This window comes from Symphalangus syndactylus, chromosome 5 (genome assembly GCF_028878055.3).
Source record: "Symphalangus syndactylus isolate Jambi chromosome 5, NHGRI_mSymSyn1-v2.1_pri, whole genome shotgun sequence".
In the NCBI taxonomy this organism is placed as follows: Eukaryota; Metazoa; Chordata; class Mammalia; order Primates; family Hylobatidae; genus Symphalangus; species Symphalangus syndactylus.
This window is the reverse complement of record NC_072427.2, coordinates 15,741,412-15,758,990: the sequence shown is the minus strand read 5'-3', so window position 1 is coordinate 15,758,990 and position 17,579 is coordinate 15,741,412. Positions and strand designations below refer to the sequence as shown.

The 17,579-nt window shown below is 41.2% G+C and overlaps 1 protein-coding gene across 6 annotated transcripts in view; it reads left to right on the top strand.

The window, feature by feature from the left end:
* The first annotated feature begins 24 nt into the window (after nt 1–24).
* Nucleotides 25–17,579, top strand: part of BLM (BLM RecQ like helicase) — a 101,507-nt gene continuing 83,952 nt past the window's right edge. For 3 of the 6 annotated variants that reach the window (XM_063638549.1, XM_055277187.2, XM_055277185.2), the window contains exon 1: nt 27–138. The gene's annotated coding sequence lies outside the window, so the exon portion shown is untranslated. Of the gene's footprint in view, nt 139–4,072; nt 4,279–7,211; nt 7,322–17,579 lie in introns of those variants that run through there. The other 3 variants (XM_055277186.2, XM_063638550.1, XM_063638548.1) reach the window with 3 other exon arrangements.

The window sequence follows — 17,579 nt, the reverse complement described above, 5'->3', positions numbered from 1 at the left end:
GGTCGGCTTCCCCAGGAAGCAGCCAATCGGAATAGGCAGGCTTCCGGCGCGAAGTGAGCTAGCGCTCGGCGCGGCGGCCGTGGTCGCAGCGCGGGAAGTTTGGATCCTGGTTCCGTCCGCTAGGAGTCTGCGTGCGAGGTGAGTGCCGCGCGCGTAACTACGGGTCGGTCCGCGTTGATCTAGCCCTGCTCTGGTGGCCCGGCCCGGAGCTGGAGGCCGCTCGGGTTCTTCCGTTTCCTGCACTGGTTCGCCTCGTCCCGCTGAGTCCTCTAGTCTGGCCAACATCCTGGGAGGACAGCAGATACATAAATACGTTCCCAAATGGGGAAACAGAGGCCCGGGGCGGGGGCGAACTCTGCCAAGGTCTCCCGGGGCGTCGGAGGCCAAGCATGGGCTAGGACCCGGCATGTTCTTGCCCATGTACTCCAGTGCCTAACATGATGCCCTGCACAGAGTAATCCCAGCCCAGACCTCTGGCACTACTACCTCCGTGTCCCTCCTGAGGAACAAGGAAAACACTTTGTACTTTTTCTGTAGTTTTCCATAATCACGAGCTGGGCTACTCTTGTTTTTGAGTGTCTACTGTGTGCCATGTTCCTGGCACCCGTGATCTTACAACTGTAGCTTTACGATATTCCAGCAAAGCGAAGTGGTTAAGAATACTGCATCAGATTGCTTGGGTTCGAATTCTGGCTCCTTCACATTGAGCTCGGTGTCTACTGCACGTTACTGAAACACTAAGTGTCTTAGTTTTCGTCTGTCATATGGAGGAAATGGTCTCTTCTACTTCCTGGTGTTTTTGTTAGGATTAAACGACTTAATATATGCAATAATAAATGCTTCGAAGACTACCTGTTAACATAGTACACAGTAAGGGTTCTGTTATTACCCAGAGAATCGGATGAAATTGTCCCCATTTTAGACATGGAGAATCTGAAGCACAAAGTGGTTATCTCTGTACAGAAAGAGCATTTGGTGATTAAGTGCTAGAGATACAGGATTTGAACTAAGAGCGCCTGATTTTAAAGCACGTCCCACAACATTAGGCTTTCTCCAATACCCCTCACCTGTCCTTAGGTCACACAGAACTTTAGGTACCTCATGGCGTGAGATGGAGCAGGTGACTGACAGCTCCTTGTGCCACCCATGCAGATAAATAACACTTGTGTGCCACTGTCAAGATTAAGGGACAGGAATTCGAGAGACTGCATGAGAGATCAGAAGGTGAAGAAGGGGGTAGGCAAAAGTATTCTGTTTGGGGAATAGTAAATAGAATTAATTGAATCAACATTTTGTTAGCTGGGCTGCTTATACTGTCAGAAAGTAGCTTATAATCTACTGGGAGGAAATGAAATTTCTGGGTCCTGTGTCACTTTCAGTGCCACTCACCATGATAGGTACCTTATACGTATAGTTTACAGTCCTATCAGTAACCTGGAGAAGTAGTTATTTCCTTCATTTTACTGAGGAAACCAAGAGTTAAAAAATTAGAAAAAGACCATAGTGTTAGAGGTGCAGTAAAACAACATGCTGGGAAATTCTACACATCCACTTTAGGACAGTTGGTATTACCTATAAGCAGGAAGGGAAGAGAAGAAGGTAAGGGGAATGAATGATAGTTTATTTGTTTTGATTTTTAAATTTTTATCTGTTTTTCCTTTTTCATAGTCATTCCTGGAATGAGTGAGATTTTTTTTTTTTTGAGACGGAGTCTTGCTCTGTCGCCCGGGCTGGAGTGCAGTGGCGCAATCTTGGCTCACTGCAAGCTCTGCCTCCCAGGTTCATGCCATTCTCCTGCCTCAGCCTGCCAAGTAGCTGGGACTACAGGCGCCCGCCACCATGCCCAGCTAATTTTTTGTATTTTTAGTAGAGACGGGGTTTCACCGTGTTAGCCAGGATGGTCTCGATCTCGTGACCTCGTGATCCACCCGCCTCGGCCTCCCAAAGTGCTGGGATTACAGGCGTGAGCCACCGCACCCGGCCATGAGTGAGATTTTAAATATATCTGAAATGAGGCTGGGCACAGTGGCTCACACCCATAATCCCAGCGATTTGGGAGGCCGAGGCGGGCGAATCACCTGAGGCCAGGAGTTGGAGACTTGCCTCACCAGCATGGCAAAACTCCCTCTCTATAGTAAATACAAAAATTATCTGGGCATGGTGGTGTGTGCCTGTGGTTCTCACTACTGGGGAGGCTGAGGCACGAGAATCGCTTGAACCCAGGAGGCTGCAGTTAGTCAAGATTGCACCACTGCACTCCATCCTGGGCGACAGAGTGAGAGTCCATCAGTCAATCTACCTGAAATGTTTTATGCCTTTAAAAGAGAAAGAATAGGGCCAAATTTAACTTTTTAAATTTGGTTGGTGGGTACATGGGTGTAATTCTATTTTCTGTATCTTTATGTAAGAAATATTAAAAATTAAAAGATATACATATATATTTTAATTTACATATATATGTTTTTTTTTTTTCTAAGAGAAACATGGACAGAATAAAGAGGTCCAAGATAATTGTAGAATAATCCTAGGACTTCAGTGCTGAAAGCCCTTAAGGGTCTCCATTACCTGTGGGATAAAATCTAAACTCCTTAGCATAATACCAGAGGCTTTTGAGCATTCTGTTTCTCTAACACATACTATTCTACCTCAGCCTTTGTACCAGTAGTTCATAGACTACTCTTCTTCACAACCTCAGTCCTGTCTGTAAAGTTCCACTTGTCCTTCAAGATCCAATTCAGTGTTCTTTGAAAAGCTGCTCTATCACTTGCCTGTTTTTCCTTAATCTAGGAAGCCATAGTCTTTTAAGAAAAGACTTGATTGTCAGACTTATCTTGTTGCATTGTAATTATTTGTTGACATGTCTATTTTCTGCTAGTCTATAAGCTCCTTGAAGGCAGTAATAATGTCTTGCCCATCTCTGTACTTCAGTGCCTACCATGATGCCTGGCACATGTAGATATTAGTCACTGTAGATATTAGCTGAATGAAAAATACAAGTTGAAGACAGAAAGTGAAAGTTCTTGGAGTTATGACATATGGACTTTGTTCTCTGGAATGACAGGGAACTATTGAGTTTACTTTGTTTAAAAATTCCTGTATTTTATTGAAACATATTCTCAATGTCAAGAAAAATATTCCAGTCATAATCCTATCTTTCAAACACTTGAACTATTTTTATTTTCCATGAGTCCTTTCCAAATTTCAGCTATAAAATTAGTTATACAGATTTAGCTATATAGATTTCTTAGGTAGCTGTAGCCTTAATGTATTCATAATTTAAGTGTTTTTCTTTTTTCTTTCTTTTTAAACCTGACACTTGAGGAATTTTTTTTTCTTTTCTTTTCTTTTTTTTTTTTTTTTTTTTTGAGACAGGGCTCACTGCAGCTCCAACCTCCCGGGCTCAAGTGATCCTCCCACCTCAGCTGGGAGTACAGGGGTGTGCCACCATGCCTGGCTAATTTTTGTATTTGTTGTAGAAATGGGCTTTTGATTTTTTGTAGAGATAGGGTTTCACCATGTTGTCCAGGCTGTTCTCGAACTCGTAGGCTCAAGCAGTTTGCCCATAGAGTGCTGGGATTACAGGTGTGAGCCACCGAGCCTGGCCTGCTTTTTTCAATATTAAATTATTTCCTGGCTGGGTGTGGTAGCTCATGCCTACGATCCCAGCACTTTGGGAAACCAAGGTGGGGGACTGCTTGAGCCCAGGAGTTCAAGACCAGCCTGGGCAACATGGCAAAACCCCGTCTCTACCAAAAAATAAAATAAAAATCTAAATAAATTATTTATTTTAGTGGATCAGTCTTCATGCTTGTCATTTCTCTTATAAATTTTTGCAATATTCCTCTCTCTTTGGTTTAATAGGAATGAAATGATGCTCCGTGTTATTATTAGAAAAATTTGAAAATTTTTTCATAAATTTACTTAGTGTCTGTATATTCTGGTGAGCTGTTGTGTTTATATTCCCTGAACATTTGTTCACTGGAACTGGATGTTCTTTATATGTTTTTAGTATTAATCGTTTATCTGTTATTTGTTGCTAATTTTTCTTTTCTTTTTTCATTTTTGAGATGGAGTCTCGTTCTGTTGCTCAGGCTGGAGTGCAGTGGCATGATCTCAGCTCACTACAACCTCTGTCTCCCGAGTTCAATCGATTCTCCTGCCTCAGCCTCCTGGGTAGCTGGGATTACAGGCACCCACCACCACGCCCGGCTAATTTTTGTATTTTTGGTACAGATGGGGTTTCACCATGTCAGGCTGGTCTCAAACTCCTGACCTCAGGTAATCTACCCACTTTGGCTAGATTTTTGGCTAAAAACTTTTTTTTTATTATGAGAACCAAGATACATTTGTAAAAATATACATAATTTCGCTGGAAACCAAGAGTTAAAGTGGCTCACGCCTGTAATCCCAGCACTTTAGGAGGCTGAGGCAGGTGGATCACTTAAGGACAGGAGTTCGAGACCAGCCTGGCCAACAGGGTGAAACCCCATCTCTTTTTTTATTTTTATTTTTGTTTTTTTTTTGAGACAGAATCTCGCTCTCTCTCCCAGTCTGGAGTGCAGTGGTGAGATCTTGGCTCACTGAAAGCTCCGCCTCCCGGCTTCACACCATTCTCCTGCCTCAGCCTCCCGAGTAGCTGGGACTACAGGCGCCCGCCACCACGCCCGGCTAATGTTTTGTATTTTTAGTAGAGACGGGGTTTCACCGTGTTAGCCAGGATGGTCTCGATCTCCTGACCTCATGATCCGCCCGCCTCGGCCTCCCAAAGTGCTGGGATTACAGGTGTGAGCCACTGCGCCCAGCCCAATTTTTCTTTTAAAAATATATTTATTGGTCGGGCACAGTGGCTCACGCCTGTAATCCCAGCACTTTGGGAGGCCTAGGTGGGCAGATCCTTAGGTCAGGAGTTCGAGACCAGTGTGGCCAACATGATGAAACCCTGTCTCTACTAAAAATACAAAAATCAGCTGAGCATGGTGGCACATGCCTGTAATCCCAGCTACTTGGGAGGCTGAGGCAGGAGAATCACTTGAACCCAGGAGGCAGTGATTGCAGTGAGCTGAGATCACACCACTGCACTCCAGCCTGGTGACAGAGCGAGACTCCATCTCAAAAAAAAAAAATTTTTTTTTTATTATGAGAACCAAGATACATTTGTAAAAATATACATAATTTCGCTGGAAACCAAGAGTTAAAGTGGCTTACGCCTGTAATCCCAGCACTTTAGGAGGCTGAGGCAGGTGGATCACTTAAGGGCAGGAGTTTGAGACCAGCCTGGCTAACAGGGTGAAACCCCATCTCTTTTTTTTTTTCGAGACAGAGACTTGCTTTCTCTCCCAGTCTGGAGTGCAGTGGCGAGATCTTGGCTCACTGAAAGCTCCGCCTCCCGGCTTCACACCATTCTCCTGCCTCAGTGTCCCAAGTAGCTGAAACTACAGGCGCCCGCCACCACGCCCGGCTAATTTTTTGTATTTTTAGTAGAGACGGGGTTTCACCGTGTTAGCCAGGATGGTCTCAATCTCCTGACCTCGTGATCCACCCGCCTCAGCCTCCCAAAGTGCTGGGATTACAGGTGTGAGCCACCGCGCCCAGCGAAACCCCATCTCTACTAAAATACAAAAATTAGCTGGCCGTGGTGGCCCATGTCTGTAATCCCAGCTACTTGGGAGGCTGAGGCAGGAGAATCACTTGAACCTGGGCAGTGGAGGTTGCAGTGAGCCTAGATCACGATCACGCCATTGCACTCCAGCCTGGGCAACAGAATGAGACTCCCTCTCAAAAAATGAAAATTAAAAAAAGTTACATAATTTAAAGAATAGTTACAAAGAAATTACAAAGTTTAGTTATGCATACAAATTATATTGTATCCATAGTAAATTGAAGACTCATTATAAAATTATACTTACACATAACTATCATCTAGATCAAAAAAGAAATAGAATATTACCAGGATCCCAGGACCCCAGAAGCGTATCTTTCTCATACCTCCTCCCTATGTTAGGGATAACTATTGTCCCAATTATTTATTTATTTATTTTGAGACAGAGTTTTGCTCTTGTTGCCCATTCTGGAGTGCAGTGGCACGATCTTGGCTCACTGCAACCTCCGCTTCCTGGGTTCAAGTGATTCTCCTGCCTCAGCCTCCCAAGTAGCTTGGATTACAGGTGCCTGCCACCATGGCTGGCTAATTTTTTCTATTTTTAGTACAGACAGGGTTACACCATGTTGGCCAGGCTGGTCTCAAACTCCTGACCTCAGGTAATCTGCCTGCCTCGGCCTCCCAAAGTGCTGGGATTACAGGCATGAGCCACCGCACCTGGCCCTATTGTCCCGATTTTTGTGATAATGGTTTTCTTGTCTTCATAGTTTACCCTGATCTATGCATCTATAAATAATATAGTTCAGTTTTGCCTGGTTTTGAGCTCTGTAAATGGGATGATAGTATATGCATTCTACTGAGTCTTTCTAGTTTGCATTATTATGTTTATGAGATTCTTCCACGTTGTAGATATAGTTTTTCTTTTCTTTTTTTTTTTAATAGTAATTTTGGCTAGGCATGGTAGCGCACTTCTATAATCCCAGCACTTTGGGAGGCTGAGGAAGCAAGATCTCTTGAGGCCAGGAGTTCAAGAGCAGTCTGGCAACAATGGGAGACTTGTCTCTATAAAAAATTTTAAAAATTAGTTGAGCATGATGGCATGCACCTGTAGTTCCAGATTCTCCAGAGGCTGAGGCAGGAGGATCACTTGAGCTTAGGAGTTTGAGGCTGCAGTGAACTATGATTGTGCCACTGCACTCTAGCCTGAGTGACAGAGCAAGACCTTGTCTCTAAAAAAAAATTTTTTTTTAATTGTTTCTCTTAACCTCTTAACAGAGTTTTACATGTATAGGACCACATAGCCACAATGTTGTATGGCAGATCTCTAGAATGCATTCATTTTGCATTACTGAAACTTTATACTTTTTGATTAACAACTCCCCATTTCCTGAAAGCCCCTACCCTGGCAACCACTGTGCCCCTCTTTGCTTCTATGAGTTTGCCTATTTTAGATACCTCATTGCAGTGGAATCATGTAGTATTTGTCCTGTAACTGGCTTATTTCACTTTGCATAATGGCTTCAAGGTTCATCTGTGTCATCTCATGTTGCAGGATTTTTTAAAGAATTTTTTGTTATTTAACTTAATTGTATTGTATTTTATTATTTTTCAGACAGGGTCTTGCTCAGCTGTCCAGGCTGGAATGCAGTAGAATGATCATAGCTCACTGCAGCCTCGAACTCCTGGGCTCAAATGATCCTTCTGCCTCAGCCTCCCGAGAAGGTGAGACTACAGGAGTGCACCACCATGCCTGGCTAACTTTTTTATTTTTTGTAGATACTGGATCTCACTTTGTTGCCTAGGCTAGTCTCAAACTCCTGGGCTCAAGCGATACTCCTGCCTTGGCCTCCCAAAGTGCTGGGATTACAAGCATGAGCCACTGCATCTAGTCAGTTTTTTTCTTTTTAAAGGCTGAATATTTCATTCTACGTGTATACCACTGTAAAGAAAACTCCATTTCCTCTCTACTCTGTACCCATATAATAATTCTTCACTTCTGTCACCAAATGTGTGGTGTTTTTTTTCCCCACAATAGTTCAGTTCTTTAGCAGACACTGGTTGTCCTACATTTAGCTCAGGTCTGACACTAACTGCCAGGTGTTAGTGCAGACCCCATATGTTAAGTCCTCCCTGTCCACCCCCATTCCAGACCCCCCACTTCAGACTACAAGCACAAGTGGTAAGTCCTCCACATTCAGCTCACAGAAAAGTTTCCTCACTAGATTATCAGCTTATTATAAACAACTCAGAAGCAGCCAGCTGGAAGAAATACACAGGACAAGGTATGTGGGAAGGGATGTGTCACTTCCATGCCCTCTCCAGGCACACCAGCCTCCAACCATCTCTACATGTTCTCACCAACCTAGAAGCTCCCTGAGCCCTATCCTTCTGGGTTTTTATGTAGGCCTCTTTACCTAGACATGATTGATTAAATAATTGGCCATTGGTGATTAAGTCGCTCCCCAAGCCCCTTTGTCCTCCCCAGAGGAAGTTCCGTTTTGTTTTTTTGAGGAGTCTCACTCTGTCGCCCAGGCTGGAGTGCAGTGGTATGATCTTGGCTCACTGCAACCTCTACCTGCTGGGTTCAAGAGATTCTCATGTTTCAGCCTACTGAATAGCTGGGGTTATAGGCGTGCACCATCATGCCTGGCTAATTTTTGTATTTTTAGTAGAGATAGGGTTTTGCCATGTTGGCCAGGATGGTCTCGAACTCCTGACCTCAAGTGATCTGCCCACCTTGCCCTCCCAAGGTGCTGGGATTACAGGCGTAAGCCACCATGCCCGGCCCCCAGAGGAAGGTTTTATTGAATTAATTACAAACTGATAGGTCAAAGAGTGTGTATGTTTTACCTTACTATGTAATACTAAATTGTTTTCAAAAGTGCTTGCACTCCCACCAATGTATTAGATTTTCCGTTGCTCTGCATGCTGGCTAATACTTTATATTTTTATTTTTATTTTCCAGTCTGGTATATTCATGTATAGTAGTATTTTCTGGTAGCATTAATTTCTCTGATTATTAGTGAAGATGAGTACCTTGATGTGTTTATGGGCTATTTCCTCTTTTTTACAGTCCCCCCTCCTTTTTTTTTCGAGGCAGAGTCTCGCTCTGTTGCCCAGGCTGGAGTGCAGTGGCACCATCTCGGCTCACTGCAAGCTCCGCCTCCCGGGTTCACGCCATTCTCCTGCCTCAGCCTCCCAAGTAGCTGGGACTATAGGCGCCTGCCACCATGCCTGGCTAGTTTTTTTTTTTTTTGGATTGTTTTAGTAGAGACACGGTTTCACCGTGTTAGCCAGGGTGGCCTCAATCTCCTGACCTCGCGATCTGCCCGCCTTGGCCTCCCAAAGTGTTGGGATTACAGGCATGAGCCACCGCGCCTGGCCTACAGTCCCTTTTTAAGTTTTCTGTCTTCTCTATTGAGTTGTCTCTGTTTTATGTACATATAAACATGTTTATATATAGTTACCTACATTTTTATATATACGTACATACACATGTGTACATAGGTATAGAAGATATCTTCTACTTTGGCTTTTTAAGTGGATTTAACATAATTTTAGTCAGTGATTTTTTTTATTTTTACGTTTCTTTAAATTGACATAATTGTACCCCAACAATTTATGCAGTACATAGTGATATTTTGATACATATACTGTATAATGATCAGATCAGGGTAATTAGCATATCTATCATCTTAAAACATTTATCATTTCTTTGTGTTGGGAGCATTCAATATCCTCCTTCTAGCTATTTGAAACTGTATAGTACATTATTGTTAACTGTAGTCATCCTGTAGTGCTACAGAACACCAGAACTTATTCTTCCATCTAGCTGTAATTTTGTATTCTTTTCTTTTCTTTTTTTTTTTTTTTTTGAGATGGAGTTTCACTCTTGTTGCCCAGGCTGGAGTGCAATGGCACAATCTCGGCTCACTGCAACCTCTGCCTCCTGGGTTCAAGCAATTCTCCTGCCACAGCCTCCCAAGTAGCTAGGATTACAGGCATGCGCCACCACGCCTGGATAATTTTGCATTTTTAGTAGAGACGGGGTTTCTCCATGTTGGTCAGGCTGATCTCAAACTCCTGACCTCAGGTGATCCACCCACCTCAGCCTCCCAAAGTACTGGGATTACAGGCATGAGCCACCACACCCAGCCAATTTTGTGTTCTTTAACAAATCTCCCCCTACACCTTTCCCCCTACCCTTCCCAGCCTCCAGTGTCCTCTGTTCTAGGTTTTACTTCTATGAGAGCAACGATTTTTAGGTTCTACATATGAGTGAGAACATGTGGTGTTTAACTTTCTGTTCTTTATTCCACTTAACATAATGTCCTCAGGTTCCATGTTGCTGTGAATAACAGGATTTTATTCTTTTTTATGGCTGAATAGTATTCTGTTGTATATATGTACTACATTTTTTTAAATTCATTCATCGCTTGTTGAACACCTTGGTTGATTCCGTATCTTGGCTATTGTGAATAGTGCTGCAGTAAGCATGGGGGTGCAAATGTCTCTTTGATATACTGACATCTTTTCCTTTGGATAAGTGCTCAGTAGTGGGTTTGCTGAATCATATGGTAGGTCTATTTGTAGTTATTTGAGGAACTTCCATACTGTTCTCCATAGTGGCTGTACTAGTTTATATTCTCACCATCAGTGGAAGTGTAAGAGTTCTCTTTTCTCTGAATCCTTACCAGCATTTGCTATTTTCTGTCTTTTTGATAATAGCTGTCTTAACTGGGGTAGGATGATACTTCATTGTGTTTCTGTTTTTGTTTTTTTAATTTTTAAAATTTTTTGTAGAAACGGAGTCTTGCTGTGTTGCCCAAGCCGGTCCTGAACTCCTAGCCTCAAGCAATCCTCCCGCCTCAGCCTCCTAAAGTGCTAGGATTCAAGGCATGAGCCACTGTGCCTGACCCTAATTGTGGTTTTGATTTGCACTATTTTTTTTAACATCTTTTATTGTGAATTATTGTATGTTATATTTCATAGATATAACTTGTACATGAATGAGCTAATATAGTAGGCCTGAAACTGTTACCTTCAGAAAAGCCTGCTTGCAAAATTGGTCCCTGGCTGTGTCTGGGAACTTGGCTTTTGAAACCTTTCCTACACTGATCAGGTTGTTTTGCCCAATGTGGCTATAGTGGGCACCAATACCTGTTTTCCTTCTGGGAGTCTGAAATTTTGGTGGGAGGAAGGTGCCTAAGTGACCAGCCCTCAATAAAACCCCTAGATTCAGAGTCTCTAACCAGCTTCTTTTGGGCAGAAACATTGCACACACATAGCTGCATTTTCACTGAGACAGCGTGCACTTTCTCAGGAGTTAGAGAGCATTGGAAGCCTGCACATGAATTCCTACAGACACTACTTGATGTGTTTTTTTTTCCCTTGCTGATCTGGCTGTGTATCCTTAAAGTGTTGGTGATATAATAAATGTTAGCTGTGAGTACAACTATACACTGAGTCCCGTAAGTTCTTCTAGCAAAGTATTGAAGTTAGCTATTAAGTTCCTCCAGAAAAAAAAAACTGGAATTTTGATTAGAAATGCATCAAGTTATAGATGAATTTGGGGAGAATTAGCATCTCAATATTGTCTTCCAATGTGAATATGGTTCATATGATTGTTTCCTCCCTCCTTGACTTAACAACTTACAATTTTCTTTCCTTTTTTTGAGACAGAGTCTTGCTCTCTCACCCAGGCTAGAGCAAGTGGTGCAATCACAGCTTACTGCAGCCTCAACCTCCTGGGCTCAGGTGATCCTCCCACCTCAGCCTCCTAAGTAGCTGGGACCATAGGCACGTGCCAGCATGACCAACAAATATTTGTATTTTTGTAGAGACAGGGTTTTGCTGTGTTGTCCAGGCTGCTCTCAAACTCCTGGGCTCAAGTGATCCACCCACCTTGGCCTCCCGAAGTGCTGGGATTATAGGCATGAGCCACTATGCCCGGCCCAATTTTCTGAATAGATATCAAGGACATAATTTGTTAGATGTATTTTTAGGTATATAATATTTTCTTTAAATTTATTTATTTATTTTGATACAGGGTCTCACTCTGTCGCCCAGACTGAAGTGCAGTGGCGTGATCTCAGCTCACCGCAACGCCTGCCTTCCAGGCTCAAGCGATTTTCCTGCCTCAGCCTCCCGGGTAGCTGGGATTATAGGCACGTGCCAGTACTGCCACCACGCTCAGTTAATTTTTGTATGTTTAGTAGAAACGGGGTTTCACCATGTTGGTCAGGCTGGTCTCGAACTCCTGACCTCAAATGATCCACCCGCCTTGGCCTCCCAAAGTGCTGAGATTACAGGCATGAGCCACTGCACCCGGCCGGGTATTTAAATTTTTGATGTCATCGTAAATAAGTTTTCTGACATTTTATTTTTTGTTTATTGGTGATATAGAAAAACAATTTATTTTTGTATATTGACCTTGTCTCCGGTAGTCTTCCTAAACACACTGTCTTAGTTTTCTATAGCTGCTGTAATAAATTACCGTAAACTTAGTGGCTTAAAACAACATAGAGGCCGGGAACATTGGCTCATGCCTGTAATCTCAGCAATTTGGGAGGCCAAGGTGGGAGTGTCGCAGGAGCCCAGAAATTCGAGACCAGCCTGGGCAACACAGTGAGTCCCTGTCTCTGTTTAAAAATAACAACAACACACGGTGGCTCACACCTGTAATCCCAGCACTTTGAGAGGCCGAGGCGGGCAGGTCACCTGAGGTCAAGAGTTTGAGACTAGCCTGGCCCACATGGCGAAACTCCATCTCTACTAAAAATACAAAAGTTAGCCAGGCATGGTGGTATGCGCTTGTAATCCCAGCTACTCAGGAGGCTGAGGCAGGAGAATTGCTTGAGCCCAGGAGACGGAGGTTGCAGTTTGCCAAGATCGCGCCACTGTACTCCAGCCTGGGCAACAAGAGAGAAACTCAGTTTCAAAATAAATAAAATAAATAAAAAAAACAACAACATAGATTTATTATCTTAGAGTTGTGTAGTTCAGAAGTCTGAATGGGTTTCATTGGGCTAAAGTCAAGGTGTTGGCAGGCTGAGTTCCTTTCTGGAGGCTCAAGGGCAGAATCCATTTCCTTCCCCTTTTCAGCTTTTAGAGACTATTCATATTCCTTGACTCTTGGCTTTCCTCCTCCATTATCCAAGCCAGCAACTTCGAGTCCTCCTGAAGTTGCCATCCTTCTGGTCTGGCATCTTATTTCCTCTTCCACTTAAAAAGACACTTGTGATTACATTGGGTCCATCTGGTTAGTCCAGGATGATCTTCCTATTTTAAGGTCAGCTTATTAGCAATCTTAATTCCGTATGACAGTGATTCACCTTTGTCATGTAACCAAGCATATTCACAACATCCAAGGATCAGGATATAGACATCTTTGGATGGGTGTGGGAGATGGGGATAGTGGTGGTGGTCACATTATTCTGCCTCCTGCATTCACTTAAGTTTTTTTTTTTTTTTTTTGTGAGACGAAGTCTCGCTCTATCACCCAGGCTGGAGTGCAGTGGTGTGATCTCGGCTCACTGCAACCTCTGCCTCCCGGGTTCAAGCGATTCTCCTGCCTCAACCTCCCAAGTAGCTGGGACTACAGGCACGTGCCACCACGACCACCTAATTTATTTTTTATTTTTCATTTTTAGTAGAGATGGGGTTTCACTATGTTGGCCAGGCTGATCTCGAACTCCTGACCTTGTGATCCACCCACCTTGGACTCCCAAAGTGCTGGGATTACAGGCTTGAGCCACTGCATCCGGCCAAGAATTTTAATAATTTAATCTGAAGATTCTTTTAGATGTTCCACACACAAAATTATAGCCTTTGTGAATATTAATGATTTTACATCTTTCCAGTTAACACACCCTTTATTTATTGTTCATGCTCTACTGCTCTGGCTTGGACTTCCAGTGTATATCAGATAAAAGTGTTGATAGTGGGCATTCTGGAATTGTTCCTGATCTGAAAAGAAAAGTTTCCTAAATTTCATCTTACTGTATTCTCTCAGTCAGGTTATAGAAGTTCCTTTCTATTCCTGTTTGATAAGAGTTGTTTTTTGTTTTCGTTTTTGTTTTTGTTTTGAGATGGAGTCTTGCTCTGCCACCCAGGCTGGAGTGCAGTGGCACGATCTTGGCCCACTGCAACTTCCGCCTCCCGGTTCAAGTGATTCTCCTGTCTCAGCCTCCCAAGTAGCTGAGACTAGAGGCTGCGCCACCGCGCCCAGCTAATTTTTGTATTTTAGGTAGAGACGGGGTTTCACCATATTGGCCAGACTGATCTCGAACTCCTGACCTCATGATCTGCCCGTCTCAGCCTTCCAAAGTGCTGGGATTACAGAAGTGAGCCACCATGCCCGGCGTGATGAGAGTTTTCATTATGAATGGATTTCACTGTGAATGGATGTTTGATTTTATCATATGCTTATTTTAGAAGTCTTGAGACAGTGATATGATTGTTCAGCTTTAATGTTGTGGTGAGTTATATTAATTGATTTTTAAATGTCGAACCACTTCTGAGTCATTTTTTAGACAACACAACTTGGTCTCAGTATTTTTTATTTTATTTATTTATTTATCCTTTTAGACAGGGTCTCACTCTCTTACCCAGGCTGGAGTGCAGTGGCGTGACTTCAGCTCACTGCAGCCTTGATCTCCCAAGTCATTCTCCCATCTCAACTTCCCAAGTAGCTGGGTCTATAGGCAAGTGTCGCTATGCCCAGTTAATTTTTATAGATTTTTGTAGAGATGAAATTTAATCACACTGCCCAGGCTGGTCTCGAAATCCTGGGCTCAAGCAGTCCTCCTGCCTTGGCCTCCAAAAGCACTAGGATTATAGGTGTGAGTCACCATGCCCGTGGCTCGTGGTATATTTTATACATGGCTAGATTTACTTTGCTAACATATTGTTTGGGACTTTTGCATCTACATTTATGAAAAAGAATTAGCCTGGAATTTTTCACTGATGAGCTGCCCTTGCAGGACTTAGTATCAGACTTATGCTAGCCTCACAGAATGAGTTGGGGAGTTGGTTCTTTCTATACTTTGGAATCGTTTATGTAAAACTGGAATATTTTACTGCCATAAGTGCTTAGAAGAACTCACCTGCGCCACTCTGGTCTTGATGCTATCTTTGTGGGTAGATTTTTGACCATCTTTAGGACTTCTTTAATGGTTATAAGGCTATTAGGTTTTCTGTTTATTTTTGAGTGAGTTTTGATAAGTTAATTTTTAAGGAATGTGTCCATCTCATCTAAATTTTAAAATTTATTGATGCAAAGTTGTTCATAACAGCCTAATGTTATCTTTTAATATCTATAGCATATGTAGTTAAATCTCATCTTTCAATCTCTTCTTTTTATGTCTTTTCACAGAACAAACTTGGTTTATTGATCCTCTCTATTATGTATGTATTATTTTTTACTCTTAAAATTTTTTTTTAAATCTATTTATTTATTTATTTTGAGACTGATTTATGAAACTGGCTAATTTTTGTATTTTTGGTAGAGATGGGGTTTCACCATGTTGCCAAGGCTGGTCTTGAACTCCTGGCCTCAAGCGATCCACCTGCTTTGGCCTCCCAAAGTGCTGGGATTACAGGCATGAGCCACTGCGTCTGACCCTCTTATCTTTAAAACTTCCTCCTTTCTATTTTCATTAGGCTTATTTTTTCAGTTTCTTTCTTTTCTAATAATTAGAGTCATCCATTTTCTTGTAACTACTTCTTTAGTTGCATATTACATATTTTTATGTGTAGACTTCCATTATTCAGTTTAAAGTGTATTTGAATACTCACTATGATATCTTACTGGACCGATGGCTTATTCACAAGTATATTTCTTGATTTTCAATACAAAGGGGTTTTCTAGATCTCATTTTCTTTATTTTGAAGTTTTAAAAACCTACAGAAAAAAAAAAACCTACAGAAAAGTTGAAGAATTAGTGCAGTATATCATCTTCCCAAGTAAACAATTTACATTCATAAAAATAGTTCATATATTAGATAACAAGGAAAACATTAGTAATTTCATAAAGTAGAAATATTATAATTATGATCACCATGCAACAAAACTAGAAATTAAAAATGAAATTTATAAAAAAGCAGAAAGGCCCTTCCATCTGGAAAATTGAAAACAACTATTGGATGTAAGGAAAATAGAAACTGAAATAAAGGATTTCTGAAAATTAACGAAGTGAAAACACAGCATATCAGATTCTAAAAAAAAAAAAAAGGTAAGGCACTAGTCAGGGGAAAATTTATAATCTTCAGTACATATTATAAATGAAGAAAGGGAAATAATGAAGTAAATTCCAAAACTTAGAAAGTTAGGAAAAGAAAAACAAGTAAATCAAAGGAAAGCACAAGAGAATAAATAAAGATAAAAAGAGAAATTAGTAAGAGAACAGAAAAACATCTGATTCAAAAATTAAGATTTTTATCTTGGCTGGGCGCGGTGGCTCACGCCAGTAATCCCAGCACTTTGGGAGGCCGAAGCAGGCAGATCACGAGGTCAGGAGATCAAGACTATCCTGTCCAACACGGTGAAACCCCATCTCTACTAAATACAAAAACTTAGCCAGGCGTGGTGGCATGCGCCTGTAATCCCAGCTACTCGGGAGGCTGAGGCAGGAGAATTGCTTGAACCTGGAAGGCAGAGTTTGCAGTGAGCCGAGATCGTGCCACTGCACTCCAGCCTGGGCGACAGAGTGAGACTCTGTCTCAAAAAAATAAAAAAAAAAGATTTGTATCTTGAATTGTTTAATGAAGCAAATAAATTAACCTAATAGAAATTACAAATATACAGAATAAGAAATGGTAAGTGGTAAGTAACCATTGACACAGGATAGTTTTTATAACAAGATTAATTTGCATACCTTTATGTAAACAAATTTGAAAACTAAAATGAAATGGATAATTATGTGTGAAAATCTTGTTTACCAAAATTGACTCAAGTAGATGTTGGAAGTTAAATAGCTCAATTTCCACTGAATAAGTTTTTAAGGTTATGAAATAACTATCTCACTGAAAAATAAAAAACATGAGGTCCAAATGGTTTAACAGGAAAATTCTACTACATTTATGGAGTCCAAATAATCCTAATGCTCAATAAATTGTTTTAGAACATAGAAAAGAAGGAAAACTTCCAAATTCTTTACTTTCTAAATAGCATGGTATTGTAAATGCTGATTTAGTTGTCTGTCTCCAGTTGTTGAAGGGCTAAAGTGAAATAAAGTAAAACATCTTAAAACACTTTTTAGTTCTTAGACCCTCTTTTTTAAAGTAGCTTTATTGATATAGACTGCACATATTTAAAGTATACAATTTGTTAAGTTTTGACATACATGCATCATCACCATAATTCAGTTAATGAACATATCCATCACTCTCAAAAGTTTCTTCATCCCCCTTAATTCTGCCTTCTTGCCCTATTCTTGCCAGTCAACCACTTATCTGGTTTCCGTCACTGTAGAATAATTAGCATGTTCTAGGACTTTTAATAAATGTAATAATACAGTATGTATTCTTTTGTATATCACTTCTTTTACACAGCATAATTATATTGGTTTTTATGAAGCAAGTATAAAACAAATATTTAACATACAAATTAAAGGTAGCACAAAGAAAATTACAGATGAATATTATGTATAAAAATTATGTAAAAGTTCTAAATAAAATACTACCAAACAGAACAGAATCCAGCACTCTATTACAAAAATATTAGCTCATCACCAAGATGTATACCAGGAATGCAAAGATGGTTTAACATTAGAATCATCAATGTAATTCACCATATTAATTAACCTAAGGAGAACACTCATATATTTACTTTTATATATGCTAAAAAGCCTTTGACAAGATTCAACACCAATATATAGTAAACACTCTTAAGAAATTATATTATAATCAATACTTCTTTTTTTTTTTTTGAGATGGAGTCTTACCCTGTCACCCAGGCTGAAGTGCAGTAGCATGACCT